This window comes from Prionailurus bengalensis, chromosome A1 (assembly GCF_016509475.1).
Source record: "Prionailurus bengalensis isolate Pbe53 chromosome A1, Fcat_Pben_1.1_paternal_pri, whole genome shotgun sequence".
In the NCBI taxonomy this organism is placed as follows: domain Eukaryota; kingdom Metazoa; phylum Chordata; class Mammalia; order Carnivora; family Felidae; genus Prionailurus; species Prionailurus bengalensis.
Window position 1 is genome coordinate 83,751,806 of NC_057343.1, and position 7,815 is coordinate 83,759,620.

Genomic DNA, 7,815 nt, shown 5'->3' on the forward strand with positions numbered 1-7,815 from the left:
CTATCCATTTTATGTAACTAATGAATAGTTTACATTAAATTGTTAAAGATCTTGAGATTACCTAGATGCCCTGAAGAATGTTGATGTTTCTCCTCTTTGGGGATTTGTACCTGCCATTCCTTTAGCTACGTTAATTTGAGAAAGCCAACTTTCCTTATCAGTCTGTCTGTTGCCTTATCAGTAATACTGGGATAACAGTACCTTCTGCCCATATCACAGGATGTTATTGAATCTTTAAAGCACATTCATGAATTTTTTTGAGTAAGATAACATATTTAAATAAGCTTCTAAAATTCCAGCATGCAAATGCAGCATTATTATTGATTTAGAAAAAAATTAATGAAATCACATTATCAAAAAAAAAGAGGGAAGATTATAGCAATACAGGCCTACCTCAATAAGAGAAAAACAAAAACAACACCCCAAAACAATAATTTAATTTTATACCAAAAGGAACTAGAAATATAATAAACAAAGACCAAAGGCAGTAGAAGGAAGGAAATAATAAAGGCTACAGCAGAAACGAATAAAACAGAAAGTCCCCTCCACTCCTCAAAAAATAGAACAGATCAATTAATCCAGAAGCTGGTTCTTTGAACTATCAATAAAATTGATAAGCCTTATTTAAGATTAACCCATAAAACAACAGAAAAAAAACCCCACAGAGGTAGGGCTCAAATAAAATCATAAATGAGGGGGCACCTGGGTGACTCTGTCACTTAAACGTTTGAATTTGGCTCAGGTCATGATCTCATGGTTCATTGATTCGAGCCCTGTGTCAGGCTCTGTGCTGACAGCTCAGAGCCTGGAGACTACTTCAGATTCTGTGTCCCCATTTCTCTTCTCTCCTCTCCTCTCCCCTCCCCTCCCTTCTCCTCCTCCTCCTCCCTCTTCTTCTTCTTCTTCTTCTTCTTCTTCTTCTTCTTCTTCTTCTCTCTGTCTCTCTGTCTCTCTCTCTCTCTGTGTCAAATAAACATTAAAAAATCAGAAATGAAGATTGAAGAATAACAATCAACACATACATAGAGAAAAGATTATAAGAGAATACAATAACAAAAAAATATCCCAAAACAGTGAACAACCTAGAATTAGATAAATACCTAGAAATACAAAACTCCCAAATCTCTATCAGGAACAAATAGAATTTTTTTTAAAAAAATGTTTTACTAGCAAATAAGTTGAATCTATAATCAGAAAAATCTCAGCAAACAGAAGTTCGGGACAAGATCATTTCACAGGTGGATGACAACAAACATTTGAAGAATTAATATTTATTCTTCTCAAACTACTCTAAAAAAAAGAAGCAGAAGGAAAGATTCCAAATTCATCCTGCAAGGCAGAATTGCCATTATATCAAAACCAGATAAAAACACTTTAAAAAGAGAAAGAAAGAAGAAAGAAAGAAAGAAAGAAAGAAAGAAAGAAAGAAAGAAAGATACAGTCCAATATCTCTAACGAACAAAAATGAAAAAAGTTTCAACAACAACAACAACAAAAAAACCAGAATCCAACAATACATCAAAAACAAAACTCATTACACTTAAGTGAGATTTACTTCTGGTATCCAAGCGTGGTTCAATATTCATAATTCAATCAGCATGACACATTAAATCAAGAAAGGAAAGCACAAAAAATGACCATTTCAAAAGATGCAGAAAGTAACATTTGACAGCCTACAACATTCTTCTATGATACAACCTCTCAACAAAGTAGTTTGAGCAGATAAGATACTAAAAGCCCCATATTAAAAACACACATGTAATATCATACTCAATGCTCAAAAAACAGGAGCTATTCCTCTAAGATCAAGAACAAAAAAGGTTATCTATTCTCACCACTGGAAGTTCTAGCCATGGCAATCATACAAGAAAACAAAAAGGCATCCAAATTGGTAAGGGAGAAGTAAATCTTTAAATAGTTGTAGATGACATGTAAGTGATATAAAAATCCCTAGAGTCTACCAAAAAACTACTAGAACTAATAAATGATTACAGCAAATTCATAAGATAAAAAAGCAATAGTCAGAAATAAATTGCATTTATATACACTAATAATGAAGTAGAAGATATAGAAATTTAAAAGAAAAAATCCCATTTATAATTACACCAAAAAAAATATCCAGGAATAAACATAGAAATGGAGGCGAAAGATAATATAAATATAAAAATAAATATATGTATGTGTGTGTGAAAAATATAAAGCATAGATAAAATAAATTGAAGGTACATGAACAAATGAAAAGATATCCCATGCTCATGGATAGAACAAACATTCTCATGGGAGAATAAATACTGTTAAAATGTACATACTACCCAAAGCAATCCACATATATAATGTGATTACGATCAAAATACCAACACCCATTTTTTCACAGAACTACAATAAATAAATAATACTAAAAATTGTGTGGAACCACAAAATACCTCAAAATTTCCAAAACAATCTTGAAAATGAACAAAATTGAAGGTATTCCAATCAAAGATTTCAAGACATACTACAAAGCTGTAACACTTTTTGAAACGAACAAAAAACAAACAAGCAAACAAAATGCAACACTCATTACTTCTTGCTCCCCAGCCTGTGGTCCACAGAGGTTTTCCTCTTGTGCAAACCCAATATTGGACTCTTTCAACTCCTCTCTCTTTCCCTCCTTTTTTGTCTCTCCATGGAAATTGTTCCCTTCCCTCTGCAGCACCACCGTTTTTCTCTTCCCCAAATCACTTCCATGCACCTTGCACCTACCACACGGTCTCCCACCAACTGTGGAGATCCTTCTGCCAGTTCTATTTTTAGTTTTTTGAGAAACCTCCATACTGTTTTCCAGAGTGGCTGTACCAGCTTGCATTGCCATCAACAATCCAAAAGAGATCCTCTTTCTCCTCATCCTTGCCAACATCTGTTGTTGCCTAAGTTGTTAATGTTAGCCATTCTGACAGGTGTGAGGTGGTATCTCATTGTGGTTTTGATTTGTATTTCCCTGATGATGAGTGATGTTGAGCATTTTTTCTGTGTCGGTTGGCCATCTGGATGTCTTCTTTGGAGGAGTGTCTCTTCATGTCTTTTGCCCATTGCTTCACTGGATTATTTGTTTTTTGGGTGTTGAGTTTGATAAATTCTTTGTAGATATTGGATTCTAACCCTTTATCTGATATGTCATTTGCAAATATCTTCTCCCATTCAGTCGGTTGCCTTTTAGTTTTGCTGATTGTTTCCTTCAGTGTGCAGAAGTTTTTATTTTGATGAGGTCCCAATAGTTCATTTTTCCTTTTGTTTACCTTGCCTCCGGAGATGTGTTGAGTAAAAAATTGCTGCGGGCAAGATCAAAGAGGTTTTTGGCTGCTTTTTCCTCCAGGATTTGGATGGCTTCCTGTCTTACATTGAGGTCTTTCATCCACTTTGAGTTTATTTTTGTGTATGGTGTAAGAAAGTGGTCCAGGTTCATTCTTCTGCATGTCGCTGTCCAGTTTTCCCAACACCACTTGCTGAAGAGACTGTCCTTATTCCATTGGATACTCTTTCTTGCTTTGTCAAAGATTAGTTTGCCATATGTTTGTGGGCCCATTTCTGTGTTCTCTATTCTATTCCATTGGTCTGAGTGTCTGTTCTTGTTCCAGTACCATACTGTATTGATGATTACAGCTTTATAGTATAGCTTGAAGTCTGGTATTCAACATATCATTGGAAGTCTTAGCCTCTGCAATCAGATAACACAAAGAAATAAAAGGCATCCAAATCAGCCAGGAGGATGTCAAACTTTCACTCTTCGCAGATGACATGATACTCTATGTGAAAAACCCAAAAGATTCCACCAAAAAACTGCTAGAACTGATTCATGAATTCAGCAAAGTTGCAGGATATAAAATCAATGCACATAAATAGTTTGCATTCCTATACACCATCAGTGAAGCAACATAAAGAGAAATCAAGGAATTGATCTCACTTGCAGTTGCACCAAAAACCATAAAAAACCTAGGAATAAATCTAACAAAAGAGGTGAAAAGTCTATACACTGAAAAGTGTAGAAAGCTTATGAAAGAAATTGAAAAAGACACAAAGAAATTGAAAAATATTCCATGCTCCTGGATAGGAAGAACAAATATTGTTAAGATGTCAATACTACCCAAAGCAATCTACATATTCAACATGATCCCTATCAAAGTAACACCAGCATTCTTCACAGAGCTAGAACAAATAATCCTAAAATTTGTATGGAACCAGAAAAGACCCCAAATAGCCAAGGCAATCTTGAAAAAGAAAACCAAATCAGGAGGCATCACAATCTTGCCCAGGTTTTGTTGAAAAATCTACAGCTAGCTTTATGAGTCTTCCCTTAAAATTTAAAGACTGCTTTCATCTTGCTGCTTTAAAAGATTTTTCTTTATCACTACATTTTGCACATTTAATTATCACATGTCTTAGTGTTGGCTAGCTTTTGCTCATTTCAGTGGGATTTCTCTGTGTCTCCTGGATCTAGATGCCTGTTTTCTTGAAATTTTCATAATTTCATAAGGGAAATTTTTATAATTTCATAATAATCCTGACATAAATTTTATGCCTCATTTTCTCTCTCTTGCACTCTCTTTAGTGCATATCCTTATATTCCATTTTTTTCTCTTCTATATCACTAATTTATTCTGCTGCTTCTTTCAGCCTACTATTCATTAATTACATGAAGCCTGTTTTCAATTTCAGTCATTACAATCTTCATTTCTGACTGATTCTTTTTTAACTCTTTGTATCTGTGGAAAGTAAACCCCTATGTCTTCCATTCCTTTTTCTTAAGCCCATAGAGTGTCCCTGTGATTATTGCCTTAAATTATCTATCAGACATGTTACTCATATCTGTTCACCTTAGATATTTGGTTGTGGCCTTATCTTGTTCTTTCATTTGTGATGAATTCTTCAGTCTCTGAATTTAGTCTCAGTTTCTGCCTCCTTCTCTGTGTTAGTAAAGCCAGTTATGTTTCCTGCTCCAGGGAGTAATTGCTTTATGAAGAAGAGGTCATATAGTCTCTGGGGCCTGGCATTTCAGGGAGTGTTGTTGTGTGCTTTGCTGTTGTGTTTTGGCTCCTGTGTCTTTCAGGCCAGTCATCTAAAGAGTCCGTCCTTGGCTTCAGTGGGTAGTGTTTGGTCCTTGGCAAGGATGTGGCAGATTTTCACCAGGTGTGCTCCAGTGTGTTTGTTAAAATATATCTGATACTACTTCCACTAGAACTGAAGCCCTGAAGAACTCTCTTGTTGTGGGATGTTGTGTGGTCAAGGTTTCTGCTGACTTTCTGGGGGAAGGACTCACCATGCTGACACTGAAGCAAGGTTGACTGAGAAGGGCAGTCCTGAAAGAGTGCAGAAGTGTTGGACTTTGTGTAAGCAAGTTAAGCAAGATGTTTGGGCACTGCACTGCTTCCTGCAGGTGGCTTTGTGTTTCTTCTGAGGGGCGAGAGAGGGAAATGATGCCAGCAAGCTTCTTCATCCCCAGAGAGGCATATCCAGATATGCTGCTTCTAAGATAAGCACTATGAGAAGTGCAAATAATCTTCCCTTTATGTGTCCCGGGCCTTTTTCAGATAACTGTTTCTAATCTGTCTGCCCCTGAGTTGTTTGCTTTCCATCTCTTCCAGGAGCTGAACAGTGCCCTCTGGTCTCTAACCCAGCCAAGCCTACTAGCCTTTCAACGTCCAGTCTTTAGAGACGTAATTTGGGTAGGGGATTGTGCTGGTCTTCTGTGGGAGGGCCCTATCTTTCTCAGACTGAGATCAGCTTGACCAAGGAGGACTGTCCCACCAGAGTACAGGGGTGAGGGGCTTGGTGTAAGCAAGTTAGGCAACTATGCTGTTTCCTGCAGATGGCTGTGTTTATGCTGAGGGTGGGAGAGGAAAATATTCAGGAAATGGCCTGTTATTTTGTCCCCAGAGAGGTATCTTTGTGAATGCTCCCTCTCAGGGATACATTCCAAATACAGGGAATAATCTCCCCCTTGTGTGACCCAGGCATTCTACAAATCGCTACTTCTAAGCCATCTACCACAGGGTTGTTGCCTGCTTTCACTTCAGGAGCAGTGCAGTGTCACATATGTTGACCTTTAAATTCCAGTTATTAAGTTTCACTGAACCTCAAGAACTCACAAAATTCAGCCCCTCTGGTTTTCCCAGGCAATAGCTTTGGGGAAATGTTCTCCTGGGGCATTACCCTGCATGTTCTCCTCCCTCTCACCCTTCTCTGTGACCATGGCTTTCTCCTGTCACCAGCACCTACCATTCATTTCCCTCCTAAACCATGTCTGCACACTTTCTACCCTCTTCAATGTGTTTTCTGTCCCTTTATTTGTGGAGTTTGATTTGTCAGTCTTCAGTTTGATTTATGAGGTATTTAGAAAGATTTGATATTCATTTAGTTCTGTTCATGGACTGGGAGCTTATGGTCCCCCTACAACAGCATCATATTCTCTTTCCCTTACTGTCTTCTTCATGATAGGTATTCTAATAGGTGTGAGGAGAAATATTTCCATGTTTTCTATTTCTATTTTCTAATTCTTAGTGGTGTTGTGCAACCTTTCTTTACCATTACAATGTCTTCTTTGAGCAAAAATAATTTAGTTCTTCTGGGTGATTCCATGTTAGTGTACTTCCAGACACTGATGGATGGACTTCTTACTGAGAGAAGCCATCAGACTGTATTTCTTTATGACATTTTATATTCTTATGCACTACTTCTATCATTTTGCTTCTTCCTCCCAGTCACAGAGCAAGAAAAGTGTTACTTCAGCTGTGTTCCACACCATTGGGGAAGATGGGCATTCAATCATTTCTCTTGGTTTATCCTGTGAGAGATGTTTGGCAGATCATACCTGTGTGTTGTTGCCTTAGGCAAGGATGGAGGTTGTCCCATAGAAAACTCCTATCTCTGTTGCATCCAAACTCACTTTTATATTCTCCATTAGCATGCTGAAATCACCCCTTGAAAAGATTGGACTTGTAAAGTTTCTTTCTTCTCTGTGTATCTATATATCTGCCCATTTCTGCACTCTCCAGATTTTGCTGATCACAGAGAGAGGATTTGAGGTAAGTTCAGTGTTCACCTGCTTCTGTAATTCCTATAAAGCTCTGCCTGCCTATAACTGTATATACAAGTGGAGGAGACTCCTCCTGAATACCTGCTTTTGTTCCTGGATGGATGCCTAATTCTTTGTTACAAAAGGGAGACTAAAAGAAAAATAAATTATGCAGTTGTAATGCTTATATCACTCTTCTTTTGATAAAGTTTAACTTAATTATTTTTACATATTACATTTGTTCTTACTTTTATAAGTTCTTGTTATTTTATCTATTTACCCTGTGTCAATAATCTTTTATTTTCCAAAATTTGTTTCTTTTCTTGAATGATTGAGTTTCAATTGTCTATACACTGTCATTTTTTATTCATTTGAAAGATGTCTATATTACTAATAGTCTTATTTGGCATGACAATACAAAATGCATTCATTAAACTTATATTTCTACACACACACACACACACACACTTGTATCTTCCATACAAACAATTACATCTTGTTAAAGTTTTAACGCTTATTTTCCTTACCTTTTAATTTTCATTTTTGGAATCATATTCATAGACTTCACAAATATATATTAAAATTTATAAAGGTATTCAGGGAGACAGAAAGATGGTATTGGAGTAGTTGAAAGCTAGTCTTACCTCATCCCAAGTATACAACTAGATACCAATCAAATCATACTAAATACCAAGAAATTGAACTAAGGACTGACAGAAGGAACTCCACAACTAAAGGGAGAGAAGGAGCCATATCATAGAAGGTGA